The sequence below is a fragment of the Acipenser ruthenus genome, chromosome 24 (genome assembly GCF_902713425.1).
Source record: "Acipenser ruthenus chromosome 24, fAciRut3.2 maternal haplotype, whole genome shotgun sequence".
Classification (NCBI taxonomy): domain Eukaryota; kingdom Metazoa; phylum Chordata; class Actinopteri; order Acipenseriformes; family Acipenseridae; genus Acipenser; species Acipenser ruthenus.
In genome coordinates, this window is record NC_081212.1 from 15,494,511 (window position 1) to 15,516,295 (window position 21,785).

Consider the following 21,785-nt stretch of genomic DNA (forward strand, 5'->3'; position numbering starts at 1 on the left):
TTTGGGCTGTGGACGTTCGGGCTCCCCCCACTCAGGCGTAGGACGTTCGGGCTCCTCCCACTCAGGCGTAGGACGTTCGGGCTCCTCCCACTCAGGCGTAGGACGTTCGGGCTCCTCCCGCTTGGGCTGTGGACGCTCGGGCTCCTCCCGCTTGGGCTGTGGACGCTCAGGCTCCTCCCGCTTGGGCTGTGGAGGCAAAACCAGCAGGCATTCTTCCTCTGCTGGTGGAGACGGGGACAGCAGGCATTCTTCCTCTGCTGGTGGACCTGCTACCTGGGCTGCTGTTCCACTTATAACTGCCTCCAGGTAGCTGAGGACCAACCCCACACCTTCCTCCCAGGTGCTTACGGTCTGTTCCCTCGCATATGCCTCCCATCGCTCCCTATCCATAAATCGCAGGAACTGGACGACTACTGGGATAGACTGGGCCTCCAGCCCAGCATTTTCCAGCATCCAGTCCCGCACTTTGATGGCGTCTTCTGCCATTTTTTTTTTTTTTTTTTTTTAAATCCAAACTGCGGTTCCTGCTCTGGCCTGAGTCCTGGAGGCGCTGTCGATCCCACGCAGGACACCACGTGTCACAAAGACGGCCGGAGTGGGTGGCGTCAGACCAGAAACAGGAAATAAATAAACAGAGAGATGTGGTTTGGTATAAGCTGGGCGCGTGATCGCGCTCAGCATTTAATAAACAGAAAATAAAAGGTTTTAAACACAAAAACACGGGACACGGCACTACACGCCAAAATAAACAGGTAGACAAAACGGACAGACACTAACAAACAGGGACGAACAAACACGGTGAGTGAAAACACTTATCTTTACGCTTTTGCTTTCTTTTACTTTCTCCTTCTCTCTCTCCCGTTCTCCACTCACCGAACACCTAACCACGAGTGACTAAACGTGCATCTATTTATACTGTTTGTGCTGGGATTCAATTACTAATTAATTATTCACTTGAATCCCAGCACGTGAATTAATTCTGTGCAACCCCGTGCTCACATATTACATTTAACCAGCACGTGAAGTGATTTGTGCTCTCCTCGTGCCTAAATACAAATCTACACTTTAAACACACGTGAAACACAGACCCGTTTATATCCCGTGTACCAATCTATACACCAACATTAACATACGCACGCATATATACAACACAGAACACACAAATGCACACAGGGGCGGGGCACATTGCCACAGGGACCTTCAATAGTCTTCTCTCATCATACTGACAACTTCCGCTTTGAATAAAAATGCCCTGATAGTGAGACTGGCAGTGCATCAAATACTGTCTAAAATGATTTCCCACACATTTCACACAAAACCCATTTTACAGTCTGCTGAACTAATATGAATTACATCTGCACACAGGTAGTGTGATACTGAATTTTGTCCTGTGAACAATCATAAATATTACACTACGGCACAGTACTGTAGGAGATGACATTCTGCATAAAGTATTAATTATGTATTTGATTATAAGTTTACTTCTGTGTTATTTTCATATTTTGATATAGCTTAAAGCATGTGTAACTAGCTAAGCAAGACATTTGCAGTCTCTCGTATCTTGGCATCTGGGCAGAGAGCCAAAGTTAGCAGGTGTCTAATCTAAGATGTGTGGACACAGTGTGAAAACAGAACACCACAAACAAAGAACAGATTAGGTTAAGACAGTCTGTAAAATGCTTAAATGTGACACACTATAGAATGTTATAGATTTGGGCGAGTTCCCCCCCCCCCCTGCCAGGAGATGTTTTGAAGGTGTGTGATAGTAGGGGTGGAGCCATACTGATTGGAAGAAATGGGGGTGGAAATGCTAATATTCAAAATATTTAATGTAATGTTTTTGCTTGAATCGGCAATCACTTCCTTGAATTGGCTCCACATGGCGTCTGTGTTGTGATACAAGAGTATCCATTGGTTCATGCTGTGACCTGCACATCTTTGCTTTGTTGTATCCAATGTTTATGCGATGGTATTAACAATATTTCTTTTATGCATATAAAGTATTTTTTATCAAAAATCATTTGTTGATTCATCCTCCCTACAGTACTTAACTGGCCTCACTGAAACTGCACTGCTATATGTTGACCTGCCTTTCACTGTTTGTTAAAATATTAAACCAACTCTTGCTTTTGTTTAACATTATGGACATTTGGCCTGATTTGATCAATTTCAAAAGGAAAATATGCTTTTCTTTTTTACATCAACTTTAAGTGGACTTTAGAAACCTGGCAATTCATGCATACCACAGTTAAGCTGGACAAACGTTTAAGGTTCTAGAGTTTGCATATAGGACTGAGCCTGAAATCGAATATTTCTTTTTTTGTATTCATAATGAATATTGCCTTAGGTTTGGCCTTATTTATTATAGTTGCAGAGCTTTGTTATGTGAGATTTACTCAACAAAATGTGAAAATCAGGCCTGTGTCAGGGACAGGTTCCATCGCTGGCTTCTCAGGACTATGCATGGCACAGCAGGAGGGAGTCCGGACGCTCGGTGGGAGACAGGACGCCAGCCAGATGGTTGGACAGGGAGGCTTGGCCGGGGACTGCCTCACTGCTGCAACCCACACACCAATTAAGAAGAATAAGTGACAACAGGCTTCCTCCTTTCCAGCTGTCAAGACATGTGTCTCATTTTACCTGTTCAACCTGTGCAAAATGATTCTGAAATTGCAATATGCGGCCATTTGGTGGTACTATGTTCTATATCAGAGGTTCTCAAACTTTTTTGTTCGTGGATCACTTGAATGTTTTTTTTTTTTTAGCTCGGCGAACCACATAATAAGCAGTTTAGATCACTGAAAAAAATCACTATAATAGTAAGAATAACCGTAGACTTTCTTTGTTTTAATGCGATGGGCGGGCCTGTTTCTGTGAGCAAAGTTATTTTAAAATTGGAGTTTTAAAGAACGGTTCTAGTTTTCATTAACACAAATTTACAGAGAGGGATAAAAAAATGGACTGTTTTAAATTGATAATTACAGCAGAAATTGATTTCATGTGAATTAATAATCTGTGAAGTTACATCCATAAGGTACCAGCACAGTCGGAGCTACAAATCTCCAGCTATAAATGTTAGCTTGCGTGGTTCAGGGGGCGTGGAGCGGGGGTTCTAATCTTCTAATTTTCTAATTCTGTCAATTAGTGTTAATTAGTATCTTTTTCTATTTAAGCCCTGATCACCTGCACCCTTTCTGTCGAGTGTTTCGTTTTCCTCCTCCACCTTCATACATGCCTTCGCATCGGTAGTCTCTGGGGGGCAAGTGAGTCTCACTTCCCCGAACTCAGGGTTAGGCATCCGCCTCCCTTACCTTCAGGGGGGTTCTCACCATGTGAGTCAGAGCGGACCACCGGCCATACCCTGTCGTCGCAGCTCCTGCGCTTATCTTGCCTCACTCGAGGCTCTGTTCAATTCTGTCTTTCTTTTGGGACGTGGCCCTCGTGCTCGAGTCCCATACTAACCTCTATTCTTTGTCCTTATTTCAGGTCCCAGGCAGCGTGATGTCTCGATCAATCAGGGGTTTAACGAGCGCCTCTTACAGAAGTCTCAGATGCTGGGTACCCCTCTCTCTCATCTCCTTTCGTGTCCCGGTCATCTGGGAACAACATCCTCTCGAGGGGCGGCTCTCCGAGTCATAACCCTTGTATATGTTTTCGGTATGCTGGGTCCTCTGCCCCTGGGATGCGTCGGCATCGCCGCCCTCAGTCAGCGACCACTTTTCTATCCTGTCTCCGGTATGCTGGGCCTCAGCCCCTGGGAAGTGTCGGCATCGCCGCCCTCAGTCAGCGACCACCTTTCTATCCTGTCTTCGGTATGCTGGGTCCTCTGCCCCTGGGAAGTGTCGGCATCGCCGCCCTCAGTCAGCGACCACCTTTCTATCCTGTCTTCGATATGCTGGGTCCTCTGCCCCTGGGATGTATCGGCATCGCCGCCCTCAGTCAGCGACCATCTTTCTATCCTACTAACTGCCAAGTGTTTAACCTGTAGTACTTTGTATTTAATCACATCCTGACGTAACTATCACTATTTAATCATATCCTGATGTAACTATCACTTATCTGCTGTATTATTGAATTGTGGTTTGTCACACTTGAACAAAAGTTATTGTATTTCTTGCTCTCATTGTATTACTTGTATTGTAACACTTGAAATGTACAGTGCCTTGCGAAAGTATTCGGCCCCCTTGAACTTTGCGACCTTTTGCCACATTTCAGGCTTCAAACATAAAGATATGAAACTGTAATTTTTTGTGAAGAATCAACAACAAGTGGGACACAATCATGAAGTGGAACGAAATTTATTGGATATTTCAAACTTTTTTAACAAATAAAAAACTGAAAAATTGGGCGTGCAAAATTATTCAGCCCCTTTACTTTCAGTGCAGCAAACTCTCTCCAGAAGTTCAGTGAGGATCTCTGAATGATCCAATGTTGACCTAAATGACTAATGATGATAAATAGAATCCTCCTGTGTGTAATCAAGTCTCCGTATAAATGCACCTGCACTGTGATAGTCTCAGAGGTCCGTTTAAAGCGCAGAGAGCATCATGAAGAACAAGGAACACACCAGGCAGGTCCGAGATACTGTTGTGGAGAATTTTAAAGCCGGATTTGAATACAAAAAGATTTCCCAAGCTTTAAACATCCCAAGGAGCACTGTGCAAGCGATAATATTGAAATGGAAGGAGTATCAGACCACTGCAAATCTACCAAGACCTGGCCGTCCCTCTAAACTTTCAGCTCATACAAGGAGAAGACTGATCAGAGATGCAGCCAAGAGGCCCATGATCACTCTGGATGAACTGCAGAGATCTACAGCTGAGGTGGGAGACTCTGTCCATAGGACAACAATCAGTCGTATACTGCACAAATCTGGCCTTTATGGAAGAGTGGCAAGAAGAAAGCCATCTCTTAAAGATATCCATAAAAAGTGTCGTTTACAGTTTGCCACAAGCCACCTGGGAGACACACCAAACATGTGGAAGAAGGTGCTCTGGTCAGATGAAACCAAAATCGAACTTTTTGGCAACAATGCAAAACGTTATGTTTGGTGTAAAAGCAACACAGCTCATCACCCTGAACACACCATCCCCACTGTCAAACATGGTGGTGGCAGCATCATGGTTTGGGCCTGCTTTTCTTCAGCAGGGACAGGGAAGATGGTTAAAATTGATGGGAAGATGGATGGAGCCAAATACAGGACCATTCTGGAAGAAAACCTGATGGAGTCTGCAAAAGACCTGAGACTGGGACGGAGATTTGTCTTCCAACAAGACAATGATCCAAAACATAAAGCAAAATCTACAATGGAATGGTTCACAAATAAACATATCCAGGTGTTAGAATGGCCAAGTCAAAGTCCAGACCTGAATCCAATCGAGAATCTGTGGAAAGAACTGAAAACTGCTGTTCACAAATGCTCTCCATCCAACCTCACTGAGCTCGAGCTGTTTTGCAAGGAGGAATGGGCAAAAATTTCAGTCTCTCGATGTGCAAAACTGATAGAGACATACCCCAAGCGACTTACAGCTGTAATCGCAGCAAAAGGTGGCGCTACAAAGTATTAACTTAAGGGGGCTGAATAATTTTGCACGCCCAATTTTTCAGTTTTTTATTTGTTAAAAAAGTTTGAAATATCCAATAAATTTCGTTCCACTTCATGATTGTGTCCCACTTGTTGTTGATTCTTCACAAAAAATTACAGTTTCATATCTTTATGTTTGAAGCCTGAAATGTGGCAAAAGGTCGCAAAGTTCAAGGGGGCCGAATACTTTCGCAAGGCACTGTATTTGCTTACGATTGTAAGTCGCCCTGGATAAGGGCGTCTGCTAAGAAATAAATAATAATAATAATAATAATACAGGCATCGAGTTGCTGTAGCTGAAAAGGCACTGCAGATATAAGGCCACGAATAGACTTACATTTTCAGGGGCATATTTGCTGGTATTTCTGTGACATTCGCTAGTTTTTATAATATCATCAATGTGCTTTTAAATATAACAGTATATTATTAATCATTTGCATAATATAGTGTATTGTATCTATTTTCTCAACTCACTGCCGTGTTTTACACAATAAAAACTCACTCAATCACTCGGGTCCCAACGCACTCCACACACACAAAGCCAGGTTCAGTGTGTGTAAATACACGCATCACTAGCTTGATTTCAAGAAAACAAGCAGCACAATAACTGATACAAAATAGTTTGGGCAAAGACTGAAACAGGGGGTAAACTTTCACACACTTTTAAACAAATATTCTGCTAAGAACAACTGATTTGTGTCCATATGTGTTCCTAAAGCGGAGCAATGACTATACAAGTCCAAATACTGTAACTCCCCGTGATGCGGATGAAGACCTGCCGTGGCTCCGATCTCTGAAGAATGTGTTGATTCACTGACACTGTTTAGGGTGTGTCCCTGATGCCACCAGCCAAATTAACCTATTGACTAACACTGCTATTATCACTGATATATAGAGGTAGAGCACCCGATACGCATGCCATCGTCAGTGACACACTGTCGCTGGAAGTGAAAAGCGCTCACTGCCTACTGGCGCTGGTGTATAACACCTGTAACATGTTAAACCAGCGCTCAGTGCCGCACCGCCACGGACCAGCAGCCCATTGCAAGCCAATATAGAAAGTGTCACATGACAATTATTCATGTGGTGTTTTAGCTTGCTGAAATCATTTTATTTAGAAACTTTATTTTTATTTTTGATGGTGCACATTGTAAGTGATATTCTGGAAAACGAGACTCCCTTTTCAAAGCGCGTAGAAACAAGCAATCAGCAGCGGCAGTGCTTCCCGGCAGCTTTTGTCGAAATTCTCTTTTTATATGTATTTTCTGTTAACACTAGTTTATGGATAATCTGGTTTGCTTTTAAACCAATTAAATTGTTACAAAAAGACTATTCTATAGTGCATTCATTTTAATGCCGTACATGGTCTTGTTTATGGTCTTCTTGTTGCTCAAATATACACTCCCTTTTTTTCAAAATGCTCCGTGCGTGTCTGTACAGTTTGAAATTTGAATGTGCCGCCCCTGCTACCTCTGCGACGCTCAGCCAATATAGGCAGGGACGGGACGTTGAAAAGAATTGTGGGAAATGTCGTTTTAAGACCTTGAAATATCCCTTTGTTTCTATTGTTGAGGATAGTGGTTAATAAAACATAATAATAATAATAATAATAATAATAATAATAATAATAATAATAATAATAATAATAATAATAATAATAACAACAACAACACACATAAATATAATAATAATAATCAGAGTTGAAACTCAGCTGGTACGCCCCGGAACTGCGTACCGGCAAAACATCTTGTCAAGGTACTTCAGTATTTCATCTTATCACAATGATAGGCTGCATCATTTTTTCTTTGTATTTTCCGTCCTTTTCGATTCTTCTTCTTCGTTGTTTGGTTATTATTGATGTTTAAGCAAAATAACTCGACGTCACGCAGGTTCCGGTCATGTGACTTATGATGTCAGAGTTTGCTGACTGCCAAAGGGAGGTATGACACAAGCCCGGTTTTTGGGATGGAACCGCATAACAGTCTCGCGTTTTGATTGGTCCATGTCTGTCACATGAATATGTCGTCACACAAGTGGAAAATGCACAGACGAGTGGTCTGTGCATGTAGGGGTTGCATGGTGGTGTGTGCGTGCAGGGGTTGCATGTTGGTGTGCATGCAGGTGTTGCATATTGGTGTGTGCATGCAGGGGTTGCATATTGGTGTGTGCATGCAGGGGTTGCATGGCGGTGTGTGCGTGCAGGGGTTGCATGGTGGTGTGTGCGTGCAGGTGTTGCATGGTGGGTGTATGCGTGCAGGGGTTGCATGGTGGGTGTATGTGCGCAGGGGTTGCATGGTGGGTGTATGTGCGCAGGGGTTGCATGGCGGTGTGTGCGTGCAGGGGTTGCATGGTGGTGTGTGCGTGCAGGTGTTGCATGGTGGGTGTATGCGTGCAGGGGTTGCATGGTGGGTGTATGCGTGCAGGGGTTGCATGGTGGTGTGTGCGTGTCGGGGTTGCATGGTGGTACACGTGTGTGGAGGGGAATTGGAGTTCAGGTTTTGCGCAAAAGAGGGGCGGGGAAAAGACTGGGTAAGGTAGGGTAAAAGAAAAATTACTACAATCATTTAGTTTTTTGGGATGGACCAGCTCATGCCCCGTGAATCTTTATTTATAAAAGGGAATATTTGGATGCTGCACGCTGATTGGCTGTTGGTGATTCTTTACAGTGCAGTATAGTATAATGCACGGCAGAATTATTTTTTGCCGAAGCAGTTCAATTAATAAATTATCAATACACAAGACATAAAACTCACTATAAATATATACATTGTTGTGAGAGGTGTTTTGAAGTTTTTAAAAATGAGTGACTTCCTTTCGTCACATTTGCTCTTTTTGGAGGCATTTCAGTGTACAAGTGCAGAGAATTACAAGAAGCAAAACCTCTGTTGGGAAAAAAGCAAGAGACAAAGATTTAACAAGCCAGCAACTTAATGAAATCGAAGAAAACAAAAATGCTTGTGCAAGTGGAGTTTTTATTGATTTGATGAAACATAAAGACATGGTAATTGACTTAGTTTGTCTTGAAAATCTAAACGGTCTGCTACGATAATGCTGTGCTTCAGTAAGTAATTCTGTTGCTCAAGCGTAGCCTACTCAATTTTGTTATGTTAAGTCCGTCCTGGTCTCAATCGCTCCTGAAACAGTGCTGACATAAACCGCAATGATAGCCTGTTCGTGACCAAGCCAATAATGTATTTTTATATTAGCTTCTCCAGGTCAGCAGTAGTAATGCGTGGATAGTGAACTTTGTCTTTGCCTCCTTTTCTGTATCTTTTCATTATCAACAAAAATACATGATTTAGAATTTTTAAATGCTTGGTCACTAACAAGGATAACATTGCAGGTTATGTCAGCTCTGTTTATGGATTAATTCATTTGAATTACAATAAATGGACACGTTGAAAAGTTCCAGTTTAATGTTTTCAACAAATAATGGGATATATCATTGTTATTGTATCCGTTTTATAAGCGGGATAACACTCCAGGGCTTGTGCGTTGTGTTGCATTAACATACAGCTGTATGTTAATGCAACACAATGCACGCCCTGTTGTGTGTTATCCCTTACTTTACAAGCTGTTGTGCTGAATGCACGTGAGTGCAATACACGAAAACTCCCCAGTAACGAATACATCTTAAACACTCCAAAACAATATATGATGGAGAGTTTAGACATTTTTTAACTTGGAGATATTCTCCATGTATGCATTGTCTTCCTGCATCTGTAGCTGAGTTTTTAAGGTCTCACATTTTGGGTTTGCAATGGGATCTATGCTGCCACTTCCTTTCCATAATAATTATGTAACCTTTCCACGGACCACCTGAAAGGAGATGGCGGCCCACCAGTGGTCTACAGATCACAGATTGAGAACCACGGTTTTATATTAAATACCCATTTATTAAAAACACATTTTATAACCTTGTTTATAATACCAAGTCACCCTGGCAGAAACCCAATGTCCCAATCTAATATGTCTTAGTAAAAAAATGGATACAGTTTGGAGTACCACTGTACTTGTGGAACCTTTATAAGAGAGTGTATGTTAAAAGAAGATTTAGGCAGTTATCGTGTTCACCATGCAGAGTGTGACAGATGGACAGACATGACCAGCTCCTGCTTACTCTTTAAATGGTCATGACATAGGGAGTGTGCCTCTCAGGGTCTGCTTGCAATCTCATTGATATTGAAATCTCTGGATGAGAAAGAGTTCGACTTTTCTTTAAAACAGAAGTAGTTTAGGATGCTCATCTCCCAGCTTCTTTTGTTTAATGTTTGTCCGTAGAGGGGTTCTTGCATACGATTAAGATATAATTAACCTAATGTCTGCTGCTCATAAAAGTTACTATTCTCTGCAATGAATACTAATAGGGAGGCTCTGTAGGGAGTTCAAATAAAGTGAATGACATGCTTTGGAAATGGAACTAAACACCTACAGCAATGGTAATGAAAGAGTTTCTTATTTATGTGTTGTATATGATATTTTAAAGAGCTATACAAGAGAGTTGATTGAAGTCCTGCACAGACCTCTCTCTCTCTCTCTCTCTCTCTCTCTCTCTCTCTCTCTCTCTCTCACTGGTTGAAGTCCTGCACAGACCTCTCTCTCTCTCACACTGATTGAAGTCCTGCACAGAATATCTCTCACTGACTGATGCGCCGTGTGCTGAAAATGGCTCACCCAGCAAGCCCACTCAGTTGAAAGCATGATAATGTGTGCCCAGGGAGTTTCCATCTGTACTATTTTGAAAATCCCAGAAACTTCACCGAAGTTGTAGGAACTTCTCATTTCTCTTGTACTTCTCATTCCGGTGTAACATCCTGTAACGGGGTGGGGGGGGGGGGGGGGGATCTGTGCTGACTATCTGGCGCATCCGTGGTTCTGCAGGAAGGGGGCAGCAGCCTCGCAAGATCTGCCTGTCAATCATTGCAATGACATGGAGAGGTTGGGTGTTGGCTTTCCCTCTCTCTGAGTGGTTGAGAGGCGGGCCTTGGGGGGGTTGAGAGGCCCATAAGAACTGCGCTTGGTTGTGCATTCGGGTGTCTATGACCGGGGGAAACCCAGTGACGCTAGCTGAGGAAGCGAGCGTAAACAAACACCAGACAGGAACACCAGTGGTAGGAGCGAGAGAATAAAATCAGGCAGGCACGGCTGAGGAAGACAGCCAGCCTTAAATAAACTATTTATTTAAATATATGGTTACGTACCCGAGGGGAAGTGTGTAGTGATAGGGGAACCTTGGTCACCCCAGTGTATAGTGCACAGCGAAGCATAGGACGAGACTCGACCTGACCGGCATAGTGGCAGTGGGAGCACTGCGTAAGCAGCACTTCTGTTTCCTAGTTTTATTACTGTGTTTTATTTTCCCTTTTCTTTATTTATTATTTCAGAGCACCTGTGAGTGCGTCAGCATTTAACTATTTACCAGTATTGGTATTTCTGTGGTCCTGTTTACTGTTGCAGGTATTCAGGCCACAGACAACAGCGCCCTCTGCGGGCTAAAAGAATATATATATAATAATAAAACTGGGCACCAGTGCAGTGTTTTCAAGTAAACCTTCAGTCTCCTGTGTGTGTCAGTGAATTGCCCACCACCCTTCCACACATCCCTTGACCCATCAGTGAAGTATAACACAGACTGGATGGTAAATTAGATGAATGACATAGAGCACTGTAATATTATAACACTGGTGGCCTCATTCAGATACATTGTCTTTTCACAGCAGTTCAAAGCACTGTCCCAGGTCTGGCTTTTCAGAGCAGTTCAAAGCACTGTCCCTGGTCGTACAGCAACACATCAATAGAAAGAACGACTGCAAACATCATAAAACTGTTAATATGACTTTAAAGCTCCTCGCTAATTAATAAAGTTAGCACTGCTTCAAAATCCACTTCTTACCTCTCATATGAACTACCAACAGTATAACATTGTTGTGACAGGATGGTGCAAGGGATGAGGCCCAGACAGACTGCAGTTCAAACCAAAATACTTTTATTAAATAAAAAAAACTAAATAAACAGGCACAAGTGCCAAACAAAAGGTTTCTAAAACACAGACAATAAACACAAATTAAACTTACAAAAATAAGGCTTCCAGGCTGAGCATTACCTTCACTGGATTGCAAAAAATGAACAAAAACCAGCACACAAAGAAAAACACCCTTGTTTCCTCAGCTACTTCCCCCTACTGAGGCGCTGAGGCCTTTTATGTCAGGTGGCTGGGTGCTAATTGATTAATTGATTGCTCCCACCTGACGCAATAAACCTGGGCAGGGAGGAGAATTTAACCCCATCCCTGCCAATATTTACAAGGGCAGAGCAGGGCTCCTCCCCCCACATACACACCTCCCCCCACATACAAAGTACGCAGGCCGCAATCAGCCAAACTCCACCCCCCCCTTTTGAACCCAAGCCCTCCCCCCAAGAGTCCCCTTATGTCCCTTGGGTGGGCTATTTCAGCGGACGGTGGTGGGCGGGGTTGTTGTCGGATCCCCCAAGCTTTCTTCAATGGCGGGGCCACCGGACCTTCCAAGCACACGTACACTGGCAGGGAACCTTGACCCTCCAGCAGGAGCAGCGCTGGTTGCGCCTCTCGTGGCTGAGGCGGGAACGGCAGCCCGTCTCTCTCTGGTGACGGAGGCAGGAACGGCAGCCCTTCTCCCTCTGGTGGCGGAGGTGGGAACGACAGCCCATCTTCCTCTGGTGGCAGAGGCGGGAACGGCAGCCCGTCTCTCTCTGGTGACGGAGGCAGGAACGGCAGCCCTTCTCCCTCTGGTGGCGGAGGTGGGAACGACAGCCCATCTTCCTCTGGTGGCGGAGGTGGGAACGACAGCCCCTCAGGAACAGCAGGCGGAGATGGCGGGCCCTCAGGAACAGCAGGCGGACCCTCAGGAACAGCAGGCTGAGACGGCAGACCCTCGGGAACAGCAGACTGAGACGACGGACCCTCAGGAACAGCAGACAGACCATCTGGCACAGCAGGTGGAGACGGCGGACCCTCGGGAACAGCAGGTGGAGATGGTGGACCCTCAGGAACAGCAGGCGGAGATGGCGGCCACTCCGGCAACGGCAGTTCCAGCTCCTCCAGTGGCAACGGTTCCAGACACTCCGGCATTGGCGGTGGTGGCCATTCTAGCGGCCTCTGAAGTCGGGCTGGCACCTCCTGCCGTCGCAGTCGGGTGCGCATCCACTGAGCTCCTCTTAGCATCATGTGCAAGGGCTGCTGAGGGGCGTCAGCCTTCTCCCCTTCTGGCTCTTGGGTCCATGGCTCCTCCCCTTCTGGCTCTCGGGTCCCTGGCTCCTCCCCTTCTGGCTCTCGGGTCCCTGGCTCCTCCCCTTCTGGCTCTCGGGCTGGCAGCTCCACCTCTTCTGGCTCTCGGGACGGCAGCTCCACCCCCTCTGGCTCTCGGGACGGCAGCTCCACCTCTTCTGGCTCTCGGGACGGCAACTCCACCCCCTCTGGCTCTCGGGACGGCAACTCCACCCCCTCTGGCTCTCGGGACGGCAGCTCCACCCCCTCTGGCTTTCGGGACGGCAGCTCCACCCCCTCTGGCTCTCGGGACGGCAGCTCCACCCCCTCTGGCTCTCGGGACGGCAGCAGCAGGGGAACCAGCAGGCATGCTCCCTCTGCTGGTGGCGGCGATGGAGGCGAAACCAGCAGGTACTCTCCCCCTGCTGGCAGAGGTGGGAGCAACACACAGTCCTCCCACAGCGGTGGAGGCAGAACCAGCAGGAACTCTCTGCCTGGACTGTGGACGTTCGGCCTTCCCCCTCTTGGGCTCTGGACGCACCGACTCCCCCCTCTTGGGCTCTGGACGCACCGACTCCCCCCTCTTGGGCTCTGGACGCACCGACTCCCCCCTCTTGGGCTCTGGACATTTGGGCTCCTCTCACTCAGGCACAGGACGTTCAGGCTCCTCCCACTAAGGCACAGGACGTTCAGGCTCCTCCCACTCCAGGTCTGGTCCTGTAAGTCCTCCAGGCAGTGGTGCTCCTCATGTCCGTACTGCATGCATTGGGTGCACCACTCATCTTCCTCCCATGTCTTCCTTTCTCTCTGCCTCCTTCTCCTCACTTCTGTTTGGGTGGGACAGATGGCCACTGTGTGTCCAAATGCCCCACAACCAGGGCACCACTCATCTACTATGTAGATTTGGCCAATGTCCTCCAGTGGCAGCTGTTGCTGCTGCCTCTTGCAGCTCTTCCTCCTTTTTCCTCCCATCCCCTCTGGGTGTACCAACCAAATTTCCTGGGATAATGGTGAACACGGTGGCAGTGGAGGTAGAGGGGTGGACACTGGTACCTGGGGTGGCAGTTGCTCCTCTTCCTGGGTCTGGGCGTAGGATGATCCTGCTGCTCTGAACCTCCTGGCGGCGCTATATCCCACTTCTTACACCACATGTGACAGGATGGCGCAAAGGATGAGGCCCAGATAGAATGCAGTTCAAACCAAAATACTTTTATTAAATAAAAAACACAAAATAAACAGGCACAAGGGCCAAACAAAAGGTTCTAAAACCAGACAATAAACACAAAATGAAACTTACAAAAATAAGGCTTCCAGGCTGAGCGTTACCTTCACTGGATTGCAAAAAATGACCAAAACCCAGCACACAAAGAAAAACACCCTTGCTTCCTCAGCTACTTCCCCCTACTGAGGCCTCCTTTTATGTCAGGTGGCTGGGTGCTAATTGATTAACTGATTGCTCCCACCTGACACAATAAACATGGGCAGGGAGGAGAATTTAACCCCATCCCTGCCAATATTTACAAGGGCAGAGAACTGCTCTGCCACAATTGTCCTCTTTTCTTGTGCTGATGATCCATTGGTTATTTGCTGAGTTTTCTTTGGGACATTTGATCAAAGACAATATTACACATTAAAGGTTGCTTCCACTTCATAGTCACTCCCTGTGCTTCAGGTCAATTTTACTGCAGAGGGCTGGCTGCAACAATTAAAACAGTGAAGTATTGCATTCTGAAAAGAGGGACGACCTCCTGAAAAGGTGATTCAGTAAATATGTGGGTAATTACAGGAGCTCCCGCAACCTAAACAGTCTGTTATTTAGGAGTTGTTCTTTCTTTAACAACAAGTGGCATTCTTCAGTTACTGGGGTAAACTGTTCTGTTCTGCAGAGGGCCTAGTTAGGAATAAAAAGTTAGTTAGAATCACTCTCATTTATGACATTTATCACAGTTTCAGAAACAGAGGCAACAAGTACCATGGATGGGGGAGAAGCCTGAGAGCGATCGTTGGAGAATGTAAACCAATGGGATTGCCCTCCAGTTGTTCTTTCTGATACCGCTGAGGACTGAGAAATCTAAAGTATCGCAGGACAGAGTACACTGAGCATGATCCCACTCACTGCAACATGAAGTCACATGGACAGTCATGGTCCTTTGAATTGATTAGTACGTTTTTCTGCCCAGGTTAAAGGGTACTGCAGTAATGCCAATACAGTGTGGAATGGAAAGCCTAGTTCCAAAAATCCCACAGCCGCTTTTAAAGGGGAAAGGTCAGAGGGGGGGTTGAAGGCTGCATTGGAACAGAGGCTTCACTCTCAGGACCCCAGCGCTTCCGGTGTGTCAATAAGACAGCTGTGAGAATCACAAGGAAGAGGGAACACATTTATGATCAAATACACCAAACAGGGCTGTGGCTTTGGTACTGACCTGTGGATTTCCAGTTCTCCAGGACATAAAATCCTGATATTTCTATCCCACTATGTTGTGTTAATGGTCCAAATGTTTCTGCATTGCCTGATATGACTGGCACTTTGTTGATACCGCAGTTACTTTGCTGCTATTATATCCCCATTTGAATAGAATGTGGTGTGTGCTGTCAGAGTTGTACTGTGCCTGGCAGCTGTGCTGACAAGAGCAGCTCATCTCCTCAGGACTGCACTGTAAGCATAAAGACATGACAGCACATCTGCACACTTTAACTCAGGAATCTAAAGATGTATTCGTGAGTCGGCTATACTTGAACTCTCCGTCTGTTTTCTCTGAGCAGGCCTTGCTTATGTGGGCAAGGTGTGTTTATGAGTACAGTAATGATCGCTATGGCAACGCCAACAGAAGACAGGGGAAACCCAGGCAAGGCCAAGAGTTTAGAGCAACATGTCCGGGTTGTTCATTCTATGTTACAAAAAGTAAAGATAGATAGATAGATAGATAGATAGATAGATAGATAGATAGATAGATAGATAGATAGATAGATAGATAGATAGACAGACAGACAGACAGACAGACAGACAGACAGATATGTATATATTTATACGGCTCCACATCACACATGTGCAGACTGACTTAGTGCATTGTTCCATGATAAAAACCTAGCAAAGTGTACTAAAGCACAGTGGAGCATGGTATAATAAACTACAGTAAATGCATTGCATAAATTGTTCAGATTATCATGGCAAACTTTAAAACAGAACAAAAACTAAAAGGGTTATTTTTAAATCACCATTATAATCACTTCTAATATGTGTGAGAGTTCTTCTACTCATTCATACACAACTGTCTCCATGACAACGGGTCAGAAGCACAAGGCAGACAAAACAACAGGGTACCAGGGGGCTGCTTGGAAAACGGGAGGTGCTGCTGGCTCACAGGCCAGCACAGCCACTTCTGGACAGTGAAGTATTTCATGTACAGTATGTATTTCTGCACACATAACTAATGGGTATTATTTTTTTATAGGATGCCACTATTGCCTTTTCTCAATATTGTTTTATGTATTTGATTGGATTGTTTCTTGTGATTTTAGTATATTGGGTTTTATTCTAAAAACCCCAATACACATATTAGAGAGGCTGTTTAATGGTGTTTTCATTATGTTATCTACTACTAAACATGAGGCAGAGTTGCTTTAAGATAAACCCCACAGTGCCATCTAGTGGATAGCAGGAAATATGTTTGTCAACATCCCTACAACTCAATTTCAGAGTTGTCTGCCTCCTAGTGGGAATACAGCAGAATGACTCAGTAACAGCACTTATAAATGTATAACCTCCAGGCAAAACACTGACCAGGGCTCTATACTTTATGAACACCGTCCCATATAACAGTATTCAGCTTATTTATGTGTGTGTGATCTCTGTGATGAAACAAAAAAGAAAAAAAAGCATCTTCATTTTTATATTTTAATACAAGGAGGTTCAAAATAATTACTTTACAAAAAAAATCTGTCTGGACAATTCTACACATGAAGCAGATACTGGAACAATAACTAAAAGAATAAATACAAATATACAGCTACAACAGTTTCACATTTGTGTACAGAGTATCCATTTACAGATCTTTTTTTATTAATAATGCATATCCACTTTCTGAGTTTAGCACAGACCCTAAGTTAAGACCAGACTGAGTCTAAATATTTGCTACTGAAATGGATTGGATGCTCAGGGCAGGGGCTAGGGTCATTCCATGAGAAATCACTGAAGAAAACGACTTAACACCCTACCACAGTGTTTCTCAACCCTGATCCTGGGAGCCCACTGTGTCTGCTGGTTTTCATTCCAACCGAGCTCTCAATTACTTAACTAGACCCTTAATTGAACTGATCATTTGCTTAGACCTTTTTAATTGCTTTAAGCTCTTAAACAGTTGCAGATTTCAAGTTAGCTATAGCATTTTATAAGTAACTTGAACTCTGCAACTTCCAACACAGACTACATCAGTACTCATACAATATGCAGTGTATCACTGTCAATAATGCAGTTCATTTCTGTATGCATTAACTACTGTCTTTCTCTTGAGCCAGGCGCCCTATTGTGGATGTTCATAATAATTTCAAAAGATTAGAGATTACAGAGGGAAGTCATCTGTGGTCAATTGCAATGAATGTAAGAAATGTATTCAAGGGGCAGTCATTATAGAGACCGTGGTCTGAATGCGGAGCGCCAAGCCTTATGCCAATCTGTGTTTTTACTTGCATTCACTTTGGAAATGCTGTGAACTTTTGAGAAAACATAGTTCTTATAAGAGTGTGGTAAGGAAGGGTACAGTAGGGTTAGGGTTAGGGTTAGTTCTTATAAGAGTGTGGTATGGAAGGGTACAGTAGGGTTAGGGTTAGGGTTAGTTCTTATAAGAGTGTGGTACGGAAGGGTACAGTAGGGTTAGGGTTAGGGTTAGTTCTTATAAGAGTGTGGTACGGAAGGGTACAGTAGGTGTCGCTTTGATAGTAAGCAGCAGTGTGAAATGTGTTTGCGCATAAGGAGATAGGAGTCAGTGTGAAATGTGTTTGTGGATATGGGGATAGGAGTCAGTGTGAAATGTGTTTGTGGATATGGGGATAGGAGTCAGTGTGAAATGTGTTTGTGGATATGGGGATAGGAGTCAGTGTGAAATGTGTTTGCACATAAGGAGATAGGAGTCAGTGTGAAATGTGTTTGTGGATATGGGGATAGGAGTCAGTGTGAAATGTGTTTGTGGATATGGAGATAGGAGTCAGTGTGAAATGTGTTTGCACATAAGGAGATAGGAGTCAGTGTGAAATGTGTTTGCACATAAGGAGATAGGAGTCAGTGTGAAATGTGTTTGTGGATATGGGGATAGGAGTCAGTGTGAAATGTGTTTGCGCATAAGGAGATAGGAGTCAGTGTGAAATGTGTTTGCACATAAGGAGATAGGAGTCAGTGTGAAATGTGTTTGTGGATATGGGGATAGGAGTCAGTGTGAAATGTGTTTGCACATAAGGAGATAGGAGTCAGTGTGAAATGTGTTTGTGGATATGGGGATAGGAGTCAGTGTGAAATGTGTTTGTGGATATGGAGATAGGAGTCAGTGTGAAATGTGTTTGCACATAAGGAGATAGGAGTCAGTGTGAAATGTGTTTGCACATAAGGAGATAGGAGTCAGTGTGAAATGTGTTTGCACATAAGGAGATAGGAGTCAGTGTGAAATGTGTTTGTGGATATGGGGATAGGAGTCAGTGTGAAATGTGTTTGTGGATATGGAGATAGGAGTCAGTGTGAAATGTGTTTGCACATAAGGAGATAGGAGTCAGTGTGAAATGTGTTTGTGGATATGGGGATAGGAGTCAGTGTGAAATGTGTTTGTGGATATGGAGATAGGAGTCAGTGTGAAATGTGTGTGCACATAAGGAGATAGGAGTCAGTGTGAAATGTGTTTGTGGATATGGAGATAGGAGTCAGTGTGAAATGTGTTTGCACATAAGGAGATAGGAGTCAGTGTGAAATGTGTTTGCACATAAGGAGATAGGAGTCAGTGTGAAATGTGTTTGTGGATATGGGGATAGGAGTCAGTGTGAAATGTGTTTGTGGATATGGGGATAGGAGTCAGTGTGAAATGTGTTTGTGGATATGGGGATAGGAGTCAGTGTGAAATGTGTTTGTGGATATGGGGATAGGAGTCAGTGTGAAAATGTTCTTCTGGGCCTTGACCATGCTGCAACCAAGAATGTTAGACCTTCACATAAAATAATGGACTACCCCTGATTTAGCCCTTAGTTCTGTACTAAGTTGAATACTAGCTAGTATTATCTTGGTACCAATTGCAATGAAAGAACACAGGGAACAAAGTTTTTGATCAGTTGATCCCCAACTTTAGTACAGAGGAGAGTAAGAGGAGTGGAGGAAGGGACAGGAGAGTAAGGAGTGGGGGAAGGGACAGGAGAGTAAGAGGAGTGGAGGAAGGGACAGGAGAGTAAGAGGAGTGGAGGGAGGGACAGGAGAGTAAGGGGAGGACTGTGTTCTTGTACTGCATAGTTCAACTATAACTTTGAAACTATTATTTTAGCCGTTATTAAATGTCTCTTTATTCTATATTTGTTTATAATTATAATAGTACAACATGTGGAAATTAATAGGTACATTTTAGAGTACATTTTCAAATAAAACATTTTAAAAGATATATGTACGTTTCTATTTACACGTTCAGAATTCTGTTAACTCAACACTTAATTAAAAAAAATATCGCTTTGTTTAATACTTTGAAAATACACATCAAATGGTTCTATTCATGACTAAAACATTAGTACAGCTCTTGGTCTAAATAATCAATGGACTAACTTGTTTTACAGTCCTCTAGGTGAAGATGACTGATACATTGTGTTTGTTGCAATTGAGAACATCCTAAAACCTATCTGAGTCTATCTGGAAGCACTTGATTCATTGCAACTGAAACTATCTGCAGACTATCATTAATACTGTCCTCTTTACTAACCACAGGATCAGCTACAGTTAATAGGCTACTTTCAGTTTGTTGCAATTCACCCACAATGTCTGACTGGCTGTACAACACGCGGAAATTAGTGGGAGCAACATTTTTCAGGTAAGGAGTGTCTGATTTAGTGGGATGAATGCCTGCAGTGGGATTGTGAGTGTATGGGTAAGAGCAATGGCTTTGACACCCAGGTTAAGTAAAATGGGTATTGAAATGACTGTATGTAATTGAATATGAGATAGCTTGGGATTGGAGTAGAGGTAAAATCATCACACTTCTGCCAAGGCCCTGTGTCACCGAGCAACTCAGAGATAGAGCAGAGCACAGTTTCACATACACACTAACAACACACCACATCTTCAACAGAGGCACAGACACGCTAACAATGCACATCTTCAAAGGGGGCAAATATTTCTTACCTTTTAATAGGACAGAAAGGACCTCCCTGGGACAGGAAGGAGATGCTGCTCTGAGCCGCCTGACACCTCATTGACATGCAATGAATTCCAGGTACTGTATGGGGCTCTCTCTCGCTCTCTCTCTCTCTCTCTCTCTCTCTCTCTCTAACACGCAATATTGCAGTTGCTTCTTTGGGGTTTTTTTGTGCGCTCCAACAAGATTTAATGCTACCTCCAATTAGCAAAACAACCTTCTCGTAAGTCCCTTGTCAATTTCCTGTTTTCCAGGCTTTATTCTCCTTGGTGAAATCCATTAACTCTGCCACCACACTATAGAGTCTGTGCAGCAGATATTAGAACCTCACACTCACTTTGATATGTATGGGGTTAGGGTGGCATCAGGAGGGATCCTAATACGCGCTGCACAGGAAGCTAGTCTATGGTGTGGTGGCTGGATAAACTTGGTAAATAGACTTGAGAAAGTTGTTGTGCTTAAGGTTTTGAAAGCCTTGGTTATCAGTACATGGAATATAACTGAACAGCGATCACTGCAAGCAAGATGCTTACGGAAGCTTACGGTTGGTAGATTATAAAAAAAAAAAGAAGTCAGTTTTGTAATAGAAGTGAAACACCCTCCATTAAACTTTAATGGCAATTAAAAACATAAAGTTAAACAGCAAGTAGCTTCAAATGTCATTTTCATTTTACATTTCTCTAACAGTTTTATGGCTTTTGCAATCATTCAGAGAGTTCTGGGTTCTGTTCTGTTGCTCCAACATTGATTTCTGATAATTTTTCTTTATATCTGCCTTGACCTGGCTTTGCTCTTGGGGGGGAGGGAGGAGGGGGTTGGGAGGGGGGGGGGGGGGGGGCTTGTAGTTAAGATAAAAGATCACAATGTCTCCTGTTTGGATGGAGTGAGGACAACTGTTCCAAACCAGCAGATTTAGAGAATGGTTATAATACTCGGAATAATTACAAACGCCATAAAACCATAAAACAGTAAAGAAGCAATTCAAATATAAAGCAGCTCTTTAAAATGCAGCCCATGAGAGGCTAGCAGGCGGTTTTTCCTTCCTGCCCCAGTGACAGCACTCTCAAATACTCAGGTAGTGCATCTATACTGTATACACAGAAATGTAGGTACACTGTTCTCCAGCGACACCTCATAAAACCGCAGTATCCCCTCCTGCATGGAAGGATTTAGGCCACAGCAGAAGGAAACAGAGAGTTCACCCTCTTCTAGACCCTGCAGAAAGAGTGTATGAACAATACCCTACAGGAATGTCTAATACTGGTTGAGACCTGCATATGTCAAACATGTTATCTCCTGAAATTCAGTTAAGGTTGAGTTTATATTATAAACCATTTAGTACAATATACAGTAATATAATGCATTGAGTGCTATATATTTTTAAGGATTAAATAAAGTTTGTTCATGATTCTAGCCTCAGAGTGTACGTGTGCAAGTATTTATCACTGTTGTAAAAACTACAGTATATACAAAGCTGTGTGCAATTTTTGAGTTTGGTCACCAGAGGGCCTCCTGGTAATGGATACAGCTCAGTACAGAAGGGGAATGACATCATGGAACAATTAATTAACCGCTCCACTTCGGACCT